The sequence below is a fragment of the Sinocyclocheilus rhinocerous genome, unplaced genomic scaffold, assembly GCF_001515625.1.
Source record: "Sinocyclocheilus rhinocerous isolate Xijiao unplaced genomic scaffold, SAMN03320098_v1.1 scaffold278, whole genome shotgun sequence".
Taxonomy (NCBI): Eukaryota; Metazoa; Chordata; class Actinopteri; order Cypriniformes; family Cyprinidae; genus Sinocyclocheilus; species Sinocyclocheilus rhinocerous.
The window spans coordinates 372,611-388,727 of record NW_015664178.1 but is presented as its reverse complement, the minus strand read 5'-3'; the positions used below and the strand labels follow the sequence as shown (position 1 = coordinate 388,727).

Genomic DNA, 16,117 nt, shown 5'->3' with positions numbered 1-16,117 from the left:
GAAGGAAGAGTGTTGAGAAAAGAACCCTCGCAAGGGAGGCTAGCCTCCCTTCTGATATCAACCAATCATCATAGAGACGTAAATTACGTGATATTAGTGTAATGTCTCATTACTTAATTTTAGGGAATTAATTATTATTAATTCATTCAGGGTTTGAAAGGACTCGAAACTGAAAATTCGAGGTCCACCTGATTAAAACTGAATTCCAATTTGATAGTGTACACTTTAAATCAACGCTCGTCCAGCGAGCCGTTGACCTCAGTATATTTTAACAAGTAGAATATTGGTATTTCCCTTGGCCACAGGTCAATACAATTATGATAATTTGTAAGCTCCTAGCGAGGCACTGATTGTTATAGTGTTATATTTAAATTTCACAAAGAAACGTGGAGCATTTTGTCTAAGTAATAATAAAAGGACACATTTAATTTATAATTTGTCTTAAATCTCATTTTGTTAAAACAAATATGAATCGAATCGTGAAATCAAAATCGTGAATCGAATCGAATTGTGAGTTGTGTGAATTGTTACATCCCTACTATTAACACATACACAAAAATGCATAGCACACAAAAATATTGGGTAAAATATTTTTCAGCGTAAGTTATGATTATATTTGAAAACCTGATTCATTCCAACATTTTGCTGGAAAATGCTCCTGGAAAGAATTGTGTACTTGATAGTGTACCAACAACAGATGCAAAATGCATAGCACACAATAATATTTGGTAATTAAAAAAAAAAAAAGTATAATTTAATTTAAAAGTATAATTAAAAAAGGTGTAATTAATTAAAAATTGTGTGTGTGCGCGTGTGTGTGTGTGCGTACGTGTATATATATAAAAAAAAAAATTTTTATTTTTTATTATTAATTACACCTTTTCTAATTATATTGTATCTAATTATACATTTTAGTATTTTTTGATTCAGTCTATCATGCTTCTGTGGATTGTGTACATGGGACAAACATTTGATTCACATATGCTTTCTAAATAATATATGTCTCAAAGCTATTTGCATTTTCCTATCATGTGACCAAGAATGTTTTAGAGATGTATTGTAGATGAGCAATGAAAAAAAAATTTATAATCACACGTTTAATCAGGTTGTAGAATAATAAGCAACGCAACATTTTTCTGTCAGGGTTTTAAGATTACCTATCTATGAAAGGTGCATGCTGCTTTACAATCTCTCAAAATTGAGATGTATTATAAAGAAACATAATTTTGAACTGCAGATGCCTGAAAATGTCATTTGGAGTAAAAGAGCTTTATTTTGTACAATGAACATGAGAATTCCCATGCAAACAGAGGATCCATTTAAAAGCAAATCCACAGCTTCTAAGCCTATACCTGGAACATATTGTGGAGAATATTGAATGTCTTGTTTATAGCCAAAAGCCAATCCAGGACAACAAACTGATGAGGTTCCTCTCACAGGTTCCCACCAGCTCCCTGAAAACGCTTTTATCAGCCCGTGCACCGGTGATCTGATAGGGACAGGCAGCACTTCAGCAGTCAGCCTGGGAGGCTGATGAAAAGGTTTGTAAGATGACAAAGGCAGCAGAATAATTTTTGACGAGCTAGTGACAGCCCGCAGTGTGTCCTGGTGAGATTTCAAGGTGATTTCTGCAAATAAGGACTGACTAAGAATTTCTCCATCTTGAAATAGCCCAGAGACCAATCCCATGGCTATTGGTTAGCCAGTTAACCGAACACCTGACACTTACTTGAAATATACAAATACAAATTGACCAGCTTTCCTGTTTTATTGCGTAATGTATACAAATATCGTTTGCATACGCATGACAAACTTGCAGACTGTCTCATGTATCTACAGGTGGTGATGTATCAGTCTGTCTGCAGTAATGTGGTGCATCCATCGACGCCAGATACACCAGTCCGAGACAGCAGATGTAATCAGATACCTTCCATGTGCACTGATGGCCTGAATAAGCAGAATGGATCTGCTCCAAATGGAAAGCACAGCGATGGAATAAACCTGCCATGTCTGCGCCCATCAGATCCAGAGCCAGGACATTCGTTTGATAAGGCCTGGACATTGACACATATAGATAGACTGGCAAGGCCTACAAAATATGTCCTTCGGTGATGGACCCAAGAGATAGTCATAAAATATTTGCTGCAACATATTTATCTACACGTCTCTGTGCATGTAGCTGTAGCAACAGTATAGTCCAGGTGATATTAAATACACATTATAAGCTGAACAAAATGTTCTAAATAAGGTGACAAACACGTCCCTTGACTTTTCTGTCATGAAAAATACTGTATTTCATATAGTCAAGAAACACCTAATCTCGCGTAGCCAGACCTTCAGACTGACGGCTGAAGGTCTGGAATCCATGGCAGCTTTCATTGGCCAAGGCCTGCCCATGAGGCCATTTGACCGACACGTCAAACAACCAATCACAGTTTGTTTCGTTCATCGTCACGTTTCGGGGTGTGGAAATGTCGCCACAATAACAGGTCGGTGTGTAAAACTCTCTGACGTATTTTAAAGATTCTATGCCGCTTTATTTTTTTCACATACTTTTGAAACTCCAGCGTTTAGTTGATCCTGATAAGCGCTCATCGTCACAGTTGTAAACACAACGGCTTTCTTCTTTCGTGAGGGGGTTTGGCGGCATGGCATCTTTGTCTCCAGGCGGAACGTTAAAGAACGCGACACACACGTCTCCCGGAAATCCTGTATAATTCAACCAATCCAATGACGACTTCGAAACTCCTGAAGTGTTTCCACTTTTGTGTGCCGTGTGGGGCATATGCATCAGACGTTTAGCCAATGGTCCATGGGCGTGACGTCTGAGGCTGAGACTAAGAAACACCACATAAAAGGCTTTTTACATAACCTTACAGTAATGAAATGATTTCTTTATATTGTTTTGCACATTTTTAAAATTTTAAAATTAATTTTTGTATTTGAATTTGAAATGTATTTGTTTAATAAATATATTTTATTTGAAATTTGTTTATTTGTTTGTATACATTTTTTAATCTTTTAGTTTTCTGTGGTTTAGCATTAGTGTAAGGTCTAACAAGGGTGAAAAATGTCAATCAAAAGAAGTAATTAATCATATATATAAACCTAATTGTGAAATTATGAAATATTAAAATATTACGAAAACACAAAAAGATGTGGGTATTTTCAAAGTACTTTCAATATCAGAGTTTTTTTTCACCATGTGAAAAAGGTTTATATGTTTGTTTGTTTTCAAATGTTTCTGGTGCTGTTATTTAATGTTCATGTGAAAGATTTGAATAAATAATCATTATAATTTATTATAATGTATGATTAATAATGTCAAATGTTAATTAATAAAAGAACAATTTAAAACAATATAATAAGAAAATGAATAGAATCTAATTAAAAAAAGAAAAGAAATGAGCCAAATCCAAAACTTCAACATTGTGTAAGTTGGAAATTCAAAACTTTTTTTTGTTTTTGAGAATGACCCTTACAGGTGCATCTCAATGAATTAGAATGTTGTGGAAAAGTTCATTTATTTCAGTAATTCAACTCAAATTGTGAAACTCAAAAGAACCAAAGACTTAAACTACTTCAGTCTGTGTGCATTGAATATATTTAATACACGAGTTTCACAATTTGAGTTGAATTACTGAAATAAATGAACTTTTCCATGACATTCTAATCTATTGAGATGCACCTGTATACTACCAGTCCGAGTTTGAACACCAATTCATTGTTTATTACTGCTTTTCACATTTTGAAATAGAGCAGCCAACATAAACCCAGATACAGACAGAAGTGATGAATATCACATTCAAATTAAGATTCCATCTCTAGATAACAAGTTTAATATAAACCTCGGCAAGGACAGATCTGTGTGTGAAAGCCCTGAGCTCTGTGTTGGACCAGGCCGAAGGCCTCCCATCTCACCCCTCTAATTGCCATCAGTTTTTATAATCACGTTTAATAGGCTGTAGAGAGTGTCCTGTCACTGACCCTTCTCAGACCTCCCTTTTCTCATTAAAGCAGACAGAGAAAGAAAACCCAAGTCTCTCCTCTTCTCTAACACACTCTGCCAACAGCCAAATTTAGCAGAATCTTGTTAAATCCTGTCATTCAAGTTCTGTGTTTGTTTTTAGAACTGTATTGCCATCAATACTGCTGACACAATGATGTTATACAACATTGTTCTAGACTTTATCATGTTTAGAATCCAAACAAGAGGAATCATGTCTTGTAGATAAGGCTAATTGTCAATAGCAGCTGCTGATTTATTGCCAACCGTGGATGACCTCAACACAATAACCACAGCTACTACAGATTTCATGGAAGACACAAAACATGTTCTGTACGTTATATGAATCTTGTAACAACACATTCACCTTATGAACATTTATTAGTCACCCAGAAGCAATATTCTGATTTTACATGCTTACATTTGCCAGTTATAGGATAGACTGGGGCTAGTTGTCCCATTTTTATGACATTGAAAACTGTATAAACCTCAGAACAGGTTTATACTCATAACACTTTTCAAATACTTTTAAAGAAATTAATACTTCTACTACTTTTATTACTACTCTTTGAGAAACAAATCAACATGATTTCTGAAGGATCGCATGACACTGAAGACTGGAATAATTGCTGCTGAAAATACAGCTTTGCTAACACAGGAATAAATTAAATTTTATTAATTGTATGTCTTTTTATATTGCTATGGGGGCATGTTGTCAGGGTTTATATATATATATATATATATACATACACACACACACACATTTAAACACTGAAAACATGCCCCCTTAACAATATAAAAAGACATGCAATTGCATAATTGGACATTTGACTTGAAACAACTCATAATTACTGAAAAAAGGCCTTCCCAATGTGACAACTTGCCCCAGTTTCCCCTACAACCTTTAGGTCAACTGGTAGAGCATTGTGCTAGCAGCGGCAAGGTCATGGGTTTATCATATAATGAATCACACTCATTTCACTGAGTGCAACTAATTGAGGGTTTCTGCCAACTTGCTGTGGTGTCTAACTAATCTGCAGAGTCAGACCATCATGTTCGTTTTTAAAAACACATTAGCTCAAATGGACCTCTTTTTTTTTTATGGGTAATTGCTTTCTGGAGAGCTCTGCAGGCCGATCCTCTAAATACCCTCACACTTTCATCCATCACATATCGCAGTCAAGATCCTAGTTTATTATTCCCCGTTTTCTAATTTTCCCTGCACCTGAGGGGTTAATCTCTTTCCGTATCCTGATGGAATCCGAACAATTACACACCTGGTCCCCCACCAACACCCACCTCTGTGTTTAACACTTCATAGCTTCAAGGTGACTGTTGATTATTTTCTGTATTTTCCCCTTCCAGCCTTTTCTTTTATGTGTACGTCAAGGCGAGGAGAGAAAAGTGTCTATCATGCGAAATCAGTTTTCCTCCTCCCAGCTTGTGGGTCAGCAGTCCCACCGGAGTGGGCATATTACATAAATTAAGTTTAGGCTCAATATTCTTTGCCCTACAAGGAATAGGTCACCTTGAACAAATTCAGCTCAAACTAGCATGCAAGATAATAATCGGCATGTCTTACCAAGACAAATGGAACGCCAGTAAACTCGACTTTATCCATTTCACCGCTGGTCATAATTCCCCAGCCATGGGTTTACCACCCGGGGTCCTGTCTGACATTATCTTCCTTTTATGATGACTGAGTTTTCAGCTTGTGAGCTACACCGATGTAGGAAGGATGAGGTTTCCAGATGTGTCATATTTTTGTGCTGTTTTCTCATGGGTCTTGGAAACCTGATACCTTCTCATTAATTTTGGAATTATACCAAATAAATCAGCTGGGCAGCCAGGAAGTTGCAGAAGGGGACAGAGAAATCCGACTGACCTTTATAGTCACCATGCTTCACTGCAGTGAATGACTTGTGACATTAATCTACCGAAAGTGTGCTAGGAAAAAATTGGATGAGGTAAATCATTAAAAGCTTATGGTGATGGATTTCTGAAGGGGCTTAACTCTGATTCGTCACACTAGTAGAGCATCCTTGCCTTGGTAAACACGTTAAAAAGTGAGTGAGGGAGAGAGAGAAAGAGAGAGAGAGATGGACGACGGGAAGACATGACAGCATGTGTATGCATCTCTCTCATATCAAACCAACGTGCAAGAATTTGGAGTCACTCAGGAAGGATGCATTAAATTTATTAAAAGTGACAATAAAGACAGTTATAATGTTACAAAAGATTTCTATTTCAAATAAATGCTGCTCTTTTGAATGTTCTCTTCATCAAAAATTCCTAGAAAAACATATTATGGATTCCACAAAAATATTATCTGTTTTCAACACTGATAATAATAAGAAATGTTTCTTGAACATCAAATTAGCATATTATGATTTCTGAAGGATCATGTGACACTGATGACTGGAGTAATGGCTGCTGAAAATTCAGCTTTGCCATAACAGGAATAAATTACATTTTAAAATCTATTAAAATAGAAAACAGTTATTTTATGTTTTAATAATATTTAACATTAAATAAATGCAGCTTTGGTTGGCAGGATGCTTTTGTCTTTGTGTGTCCCATAAATCAGGCAGCACATGTAAGCTTACTTTCTTTCTCCTTCAATAAAGTGAACATCCCTACTTTATTACATCCACCCTCAAAAGGCAAGCGGTCTGCCGTACACCTGAAGCGAGACTCAATTTATGAGAAAAATATTATTTGTTTTGATAGATAACTATAATTGAATGACGAGTACAATAAACCTGATACAGTCACAAACAAACACAGACAAAACCAAGACAATAATATCACAAAGCAGCGACTAAATCCCTGCAGCCGTTCAGAATGTTCGGACAATGACATTTCAGAAGTGCTGTCAGTGGATTCAGAAGAACAGATATTGCATGTTACGGAGGTTACAAGAGGACAGTGATGTTTATGATTTCCATAAATATTTCTCAAAGGGGTCGCTGTCATATCAAATAAGGCAAAATGTTTTTCTCACACCCTAGAACGTATATGAACACATATGTAACTCAGATATTGCATGTTACGGAGGTTACAAGAGGACAGTGATGTTTATGATTTCCATAAATATTTCTCAAAGGGGTCGGCTGTCATATCAAATAAGGCAAAATGTTTTTCTCACACCCTAGAACGTATATGAACACATATGTAACTCCACAAGTTTTAATCGACAAGTAATTTGTCCATACTGACAGTGAAAATGCTGCAGGGCGCATCACAATCACAGCTAATCAGAACATATTTGATTAATTAATTTGGGCCAATGAGATTTCACTGTGGGCTAATGCTAAAAATAGAAACCAAGTGACAGTCAACAAACTGAACTTTCTTCTGTACATAATGTGTTCTTGTGTGAATGTGGCAGTAAAAAACCTCCAAACTCTAAGAGTAACCATCAAATGCCATTACATTGAATGAGTTATCTTATCCAGCTATAAATATACTGAGTTTAACAAACTTTAACTAATTTAATCATCAATTTTATCCTCCAACTGTTGCTCTACCAAGACAGTTGTTGATGTGCAAGAAAAAAATGACTGTATAAATTACTATGCAAATGCTTGTTAAAGGGGTCATATGATGCCTTTTTAAAGATTATTTTTGTTTAACGTTATTAATAAAAATGTTGTTCAATTAGCATGTTTTTGTGTTTTGCTTTGGTACCGAAATTCGTACCGAGAACTGTGGATTTTCACTGGTATTGGTACCGAATACTGAAATTTGGGTACCGTGACAACACTACTATGCACAATCAGCTTGTAACACTCCAAGGAAAAAGGAAAACTTGAAATCGCATCATATGACCCCTTTAAAGCAGCCCATACAACAACACTGAGAAAGTGAGCTTTTCTCTCACTTTATTAATGGGGTTTTGTTTTAAAATGAATCAGTATATTTGAATGAATCTTTTTTGGTTAATGAACTGTTTTAGGTTATTTCTATGCACTATGAGTCATATGATTCATTCACTGAACCGAACTGAACAAACTGCAACATCTCATTTGTGAATAAACCGGGAAATACTGAGTCTCACTCACTAATAATTGCATGGATTATTACTTGTCAAGAAAAAAAATTCTGCGGAATTTACAACACAGCACATGAATTTGATCTTAACCTTGTTGTAATATTATTTAATTTTTTAATGGAGATAAACCTCCGTTTAAGATATAACGCAACTTTTCACTGCATATGATAAAACAGATGAAATATCTGTAAAAAATGAAATCTTAATTTCTAGGAGTATGTGATTTTTGCATGTGTATTGTTTCAGTTTTTCATTAATTGATTTTTGTATGAAAGTTACTGATGAATCATGATTTGTTCATGAGCAGAGTCATATGCAGATTTCACTCACAAATTCATGTGAACACACTTAGTGAATGAGACCCGTTGTTTGTCTTGTTTGTGAATGAATCAGGCATCTTGTTCATAAACAAATGTCTACAAATCTTATATCCTCAGCCTCAGAGCATTCACACCAGTTCTAGTGAACATCCATAGTACATCTGTATCAACTTGTGAGATCTGATATTTGACGGACGGGTAAAGATGTAAACAGGCTTGATATCTGCTCATGAGTCATTCTTCAGTGCCAATACCAACAGCTTGTGATTTTTAGCAAGCCACCAGTTGTCTTTGACACAATTGTTGCCTTGCACCTAGACGGACCCCCGATCATGAAAGCGCTGTGCCTTGTCATATCCGCCACACACATTGGCAGCCACACACGCACAGCCACATGCCTCAGTGGCGAATGAGAAGGGTGTTTAAAATGCAAACTTTAAAAAGAGCAGCACAGTAAATATCCTCTGCAGAGCGCTGATAAGGTCAACTGTCAGTCTTCAGGCACCATGAGGCTGAGAATGTGAAAATGGGACAATTCATATCCCCTCTTTAAGCTGTCATAGCAGGGCTTGTCATGCATGCCATTACATGGGGCCGGACTGTAACAAGCTCCCTGGGATGTAAAAAGATATGCACATAATAAAAGCGCCCTCACCAGTCTGCCAGTGATTGACTGTGAGTGCAGCCGTGGGCGACACCGGGCTGTGCCCACCTATGGCTTGTGAATAGTTTTTCTATTTATAAAGATATGGAGCCTGCTGTTTTATGGGTATGTAGTCTAGGAGAGATGAGATTTAGGGCAGGATAGCACACAAACAGTCTCAAGAATGTCTTGCAGGAGCCATGAGAGAGGGTTTGATCCACAGAGGGAGAAGGGTCAAGTTTTCTCTTGAAAAGATTTGCTTCTTTTGCTCTTTTAAACACTCTCTGGATGTGCTGTAAACATGCATTGTTAGAGAGCATTCAAGCTCTGGAAAATGAAGATGCTAGTGTGATCTATTCTTTTGCCCTTTTTGCCCTTGTTCAAGCAAGCTGTTTTTTGTGGGAAAAAAGGCATATCATTTAACAAATTGACAGCTTAGCAGCTAATCTTCAACATGCTTGCCATCAAACACTCATTTTGGATTGATCCATTTTTAGATTTTGCATAGGAAAAAAAAATCTGTTAGAGAGTGTCGATCTCTGAAAAGTGAGGATGCTAATCTGATTTAGCTCCTAGGTTTCCTCAGTTTCCCTAGTTCTTTCTGGAAAGAACACATACAAGATGGTGCCGCAGATGGCAGCCACGGTTTGTCGCTCCTTGGTACTTGTACTTTTTTTGTTTGTTTGTCCTGTCTTAAGCAACTTTTCCCGATCAGCTTTACTAGAAAACGAACTCCTGGACAACAGAAATAGCACACCAAATAACTTTCTGCTGACATTTGAGCATTCAGAAGTTTTACTGGACATTTTAGTCGGAGGAGCTGCGTTTAGCACCAGACGACGCAAGCGAGGGAAGCGCTCGTGAAATTCCGACAGCGTGGTTTTAGGACTCCGCTGCCGAGCATTCATCTGGCGAATCTCCGCTCTCTAGCAAATAAATCAGACGAACTACGACTCCTCACCCGCACAAACAAGGACTTTTTAAATGCTGCTGCGCTTTGCTTCACGGAAACCTGGCTGAACGGAGCCATCCTGGACAGCGCTTTACATCTAACGGGCTTCTAGCTGTTCAGAGCGCACCGCGTCACCGAGTCGTCGGGGAAAACGAGAGGCGGTGGATTATGTTTTGATATCAATGAAGGCTGGTGTACAGACATGACAGTTTTAAAGAAGATGTGCTGCCCAAATTTGGAAGCTCTCTTTATTAACTGTAAGCCTTTTTATTCACCGCGGGAGTTCTCCTCATTTGTTTTGGTGAGTGTGTACATTCCTCCTGATGCACGTGTGAACGCGGCGCTAGAACTGTTGGCCGATCAGATCACACACACAGTGCAGCGTTACCCGGACTCTTTCATTATCATTCTCTATGATTATAATAAAGCTAATTTCACCCGTGAAATGCCTAAATTTAGACAGCACATCACATGCCCCACCAGGGACAGCAATATACTGGACCATTGCTATACTGTTTTAAAGGATGCATACCACTCTGTCCCCCGAGCAGCTCTGGGACTCTCTGATCACTGTTTGGTTAATCTTCTACCAGCCTACAGGCAGAAACTCAAATCTGCTAAGCCTGTAGTAAGAACTGTAAAGAGATGGACTGTTGAAGCAGAGTGGGATTTACAAGCCTGCTTCGAACTTACTGATTGGAGTGTTTTTGAGGTTGCAGCTACTGATCTGGATGAGCTTACTGACAACGTGACATCCTACATCAGTTTCTGTGTGAGGACATGTGTGTTCCCACCAGGACTTTTTTAACATTTAACAACGACAAACCTTAGTTCAGTGCAAAACTCAAACAGCTTCGCCAGGCCAAAGAGGACGCCTACAGGAGTGGGGACAAAGCCTTGTACAAACAGGTCAAATACACACTGAATAGGGAGGCAGCAGCTAGTGAGGCTGGGAAAACTCACATCCAACACCCCACCATCAGCACTGGAGCTCCTCAGGGCTGTGTTCTCTCCCCACTGCTCTTCTCCCTCTACACAAATGACTGCACCTCTAAAGACCCCTCTGTCAAGATCCTGAGGTTTGCAGATGACACTACAGTCATTTCCCCATGCCATCTCCAGCTTAAACAACTAATACATGAATCATTACCTGTGTTCTGTAATTCATTTCTGTAATTCATTCTCTATCTTTAATTATTGCCTCTTTCTCAAATATTATGTAAATACATATGCATCTCTCTTTTTTATACAGCTGTATATAAAGTAAATAATGCACAAGTCTGTACATAAATCTACTGTTCCAGATTCATACACATTATTATTATTATTATTTATTGTTAAGTCTTACTATTTAAATGTTTTTCTGTTCTCATGTCAGATGTGTATCTATGCATGTATGTATGTACCAGGAGCACCTTAAAAAACCACAACAAATTCCTTGTGTGTTTGCGCACACCTGGTGAATAAAGGTAATTCTGATTCTGAAAAGGTTGTTATTTTGCCCTTTTAAACATGATCTCAACGTGTGCTGTAAACATGCATTGTTAGAGAGTGTTCAAGCTCTGAAAATTGATGCTAGTCTGATTTAGCTACATGTCCTCAGACAATGCCTGCTGAAGCTAATTTGCCCAGCTGTGCACTCTCAGAAAAAAAAGCTGTCATTGGAGTGCTACCAAAAGCTAAAAGGTACAAAAGCTAAAAGTTACCTTTGTCATTGAAACTTATTTACCCCTAAATGGTACATTTACCACTTAAAGGTACATATTAGCATCACCCCAGTGACAGTTTTATACCTTTTTTGTGAGAGTGTGGATATGAAGGCCAGAGGTCTATGATTTGCAACAGTGCAATTTGTCTGGCCAAACTTAAAGCTGTTTTAGGCACTGCTGAGTCCTTCTTTACTTCTGCCCTCTCTCAATGTCCAGCTGTGACCAATTCAATGCATAGAAAAAAAAAATTTTTCTTTGAAAACAACACAACAACAGTAAAAAATGATTTATCTAAGTTGTAAACGATGTTTTACAAGAAAGCCCTATAGAAAGCCCTATTTCAGTCTTTCTACTTAAAAATGTTAAGTTGAATTCAATGTGTTACTTGCCGTTTCAGACGCATCCATTGCCTTTTTTTCAATGCACTTTGGGGTCAAAGGGTTAAAGTTTAGCTGGTTAGCATGGCCTTGGTAACTCACCTATATGGTAGATGCTGGAAGTACTGGCTCTAAAAAAACATCTTTATTCATTTAACATCTTGATGGTTATGAAAACAGCATATTTTTAAAATGCTTTATTGTTTAGAATAGCATGGACTGATGAACTGTGCACAATTAGACGAGGGACAAGTAAATAGGGCCAATTTTGATTTCACAATGTCTTTAACTCTGAACTTTTATCCAAGGGTACAGTATCAGATTTGCTCAATTATTATGCAGAGGCACAGTCTGTTAATTCCTCTGTAATGTGAAAACAGCTTCTATGTGGCATCAAACCCCATATATTTCATTAAACTGTCATCAAGCTTGAAACACAAGCTTGAATCGCAAGGCGCCGCAGTCTAATTCTGCCCCCCTCCTGTCTCCACTGTCTACACTCACTGTCACTGATATTAAACAAATATTTTCACTCTGGTGGGGGGAAATCTAACAGCAGCAGGCAGAATTCAATGAGGCTTTGTGCTGGAAGAACGTGAAATTTACTACCAATTTATAAGTGAAAGTGGTTTCATAGAAAAAAAATAATAATAAAAACTTTTTTTTTCAGTGTAGCCCAATGAACCTTGGATCAGTAGCAAGCAGATATACTGTGTATTAGGGCAGGGCAAATTTATAATGCATTTATCAATATTTTCAAAAGACAAAAGCATCGAATAGACAATACAATTTTACAGTATTATTTTTGTAACAAACATTTTAATTAATAAATATAAATTATTTTTAAAATAAATTATTTGCATTCAATAGAAAAATGTAATTTTAAAGTATTATTAATACTGGTTATAATTAAGGTTATAATGATTTAAATTAAAATACATTTAAATATAAAATGTATTTTAAAATAAATTTATTATAAACACTTCATTAATTATAAAAAAAATTATAACTTAACCCATTCAATTGGCATCTGTAAATATATGTATCTGCATCTTTGTTGATGCCAGAAACTATAATTTAATCCAGCAAGGATTCAGTCCCCTTAAACCTTCCCACCAGCACTCTTCCTCACACTGTGCATCACAAGCAGATGGTTGCGGCCCATCTTTGTTGTTTGTTTAAGCCTCATAATGAATTCTCGGATGGAAGAGACATAAATGATGATAAATTCCTGCCTCTGACTTTGTGGTAATGCCGTATTTACCAGAAGTCAATCAATTTGCCATAGCAGCGCGTCGCGGAGGGAGTGCACTGTGGGAGAGGAAGAAGAAATGGAGATTGATTCTTAAACGGTGACGCTCTCTCAATCACCCAGCTGTTGCAGATACAGACTAAAGAATGATGGATGACACTGCTTCGGTGGCTGGCCGGTGTGTCCAGTTAGGGCTAAAGAAGCACACCTGTTCTAGTTTTAATCCTTCCTGTCCAAGGAAATTGATTGTGAGGTTTTCCATTTATCCTAGTAGAGACCATGAGCCCAAATGGGCTGAACCTCAAAACGGTGGTCAGCCTCTGTCCTCAATATGTCTAACTAGGATTTCTGACCTTTTGTTGTCGTATAAAGAAATTAAACGCCAATGCTAGCATTTGTGTGGCAGGTTTATCAGAGAATTTTTTTATACAATTGCATCTGCAAATGTTTAACAAACAGATTATGTCTTCTTTCTTTGCGTGAACATTTGGGCGGCGTTATGCAAAGCTTCCCACACAGTGACGTATACATGTTGGGGCGTGTTTGAATGAGGCGTTTTTGGAGGGCGTGGACAAGTCTTAACTTTTATAAAGAATATCTCTTTGGGTTTGAGACTTTAGTCTTTGCAACTTTAGGGATCTTATCTATGCACGAACAGCTTATAACACTCCAAAGAGAAAGGAAAATTTGAAATTGCATCATATGACCGCTTTAATATATATTTGCTTAATAAAATTCAAATTTTCTCATTAAATGATTAAAATTCCCTGTGGCTGCCATGATGTTACAAATCTATGTTGTAGATTTCTGCACAATTTTCTGATTCCGACTTTCCGAGTTTAATGGAATGTACCATAATAACAGGTCTTAATTGGAGCCTTTTTTTGGCGTGGCCTTTAACCCCTTATTAAAGCCTACTATTAAGTTATAATAACTTAAATATCCTATAAACTATCTAAGAGTGGGAGTCTTTTCAAATCAGCTTAGACTATTATTTCTTTCTTCTGTAGAACACAAAAGAAGATATTTTGAAGCAAAATGGGGTCCAAACGACATTGAAAGTCATATGGGCTTGGAAAGACATGAGGGTGAGCAATTGGGAACTATCCCGTTAAGCAAAAATGAACCTGAAATATCACAAGGCAAAGAAAGACAGACTCTAATGAGGGAAATTATGATCAATATTTCTCTGGTCTCGCATCAATTTTGAAAGGTCAGAGATCAAGTAGGCTTGAGCTCTCTTGTTAAGATGTCATTAACACTTTAAGTGGAGCATCATTGTCTTGTGTCTCTCTATTTCTTTAAGGTTAATTTAGTGAGGGCATGTCCTGTCACTGAGCTCAACATTAATATATTCTTTTCTTAACACCACAAATCTCTTGAGGGAACATACCGGCCCCCCAGCACACATTTTAATTATATTAGAAAAGCTGTGATTGAGGCTTTTTTTTTTTTTTATCGAGACCCACGTCGAGACTCAATGTCAACATTCATTAAGTAGGCTTGCATTTCAATGAGCAAATATTTAACCTGGGCTACGTTTTCATTATTAACTGATTCTGCCAGATCTTATTAGACACACCTTCTTATTATTTCTCTTTTCTTTTTCCTTTCTCCTCTTCTTTAAATTTTAATGTTTTCAGGAGACTGCAGAATCTACCTCTCCAAGTTCTATAGTTACACAGCCTGGATCTGTGGTCTAGTCCTGCCATTAACTGCAGCAGAAACAGAGGCAGCCTAAGGCATCGCAGATGCGTTATAAGCGGCTCCAGAAAGGCAGAGCACTGTCAGAGCCCACCCAGCCCACAGGTGCACATCCACAGACATTCAGCTGCCAGAGAGTGCTGTCATTATGAGAGAAAAAAAGAAAGCAAGAGAAACAGACAAAGAGACAGATGGAGAGAAGCAGAATGAAGAAAGAGGAGATGCATCGAAAAGAGAGAGAGAGAGAAAGAGGTCTATGTTCAGAATGAAATAGCATACAGATTTATACTACACATTTAACTGTAAGCAATATGGAATGATAATAATCATGAATATTGAATACTGAATCATGAAAAAATTAATATTTAAAAAAACTTGTATTTTTAAAATGTACATTTATATATTATATATATGCATATGGGAGCATATTGACATTATTGATATATTAATTATTATTAATATATTATATTATTATTAATAATATATTATTGATAATAAAAATAATAAACATGGTTACTTTCCATTTTGCAGAGCGCACTGCATTGTGGGGAAACAGTATTAAGAGCAATGTGTTATGTAGTATAATGCACATTTTGACAATTATATTTTATACAAAAAATTGCATACTGTGCTCCGTATACATAGGCTACTATGTTCTGCAGAAATGGTGCGAGTAGTATGTTATTTCCAGCATAGCCAAGAGAGGTTTTTTAGTATTCTACAAACAGACTTTGCTCACTCCAGTTCTAAATTAAACATAGGATATTGTGTTTTCTTACAGACTAGACAAATGAAATACAAATCGTTACCAGATATGTCAGTCTGATGCAATTTTATGTAAAGTGTGTATGGATGTGTGTGTACTCAGCAGACGTGGAGACCTTTATGTGTCACCTGTGACGACAAAGAGTTCGAAGCTCACAGTTTGAAGAAAAAAAAAATTGGTTTTAATCCCCATGACTTGACGGAGACCGCAAGAGTAAGGCAACTCTCACATAAACAAGAACACCACTGGATACAAAACACGCTATCATAAATCACAAAGTCTCAGGGTGCTTTTTCAGCTAATCCTAGCCTATTCTCACATTTGTATTCCCCTG

The 16,117-nt window shown here is 37.1% G+C and overlaps 1 long non-coding RNA gene across 1 annotated transcript; it reads left to right on the top strand.

The window, feature by feature from the left end:
* The first annotated feature begins 987 nt into the window (after positions 1-987).
* LOC107729652 (uncharacterized) lies at positions 988-14,673 on the top strand. The gene is made up of 3 exons (XR_001638607.1): positions 988-1,001; positions 1,866-1,869; positions 14,620-14,673. It is a non-coding gene; the product is annotated as an uncharacterized LOC107729652 (long non-coding RNA).
* Positions 14,674-16,117: the final 1,444 nt, after the last annotated feature.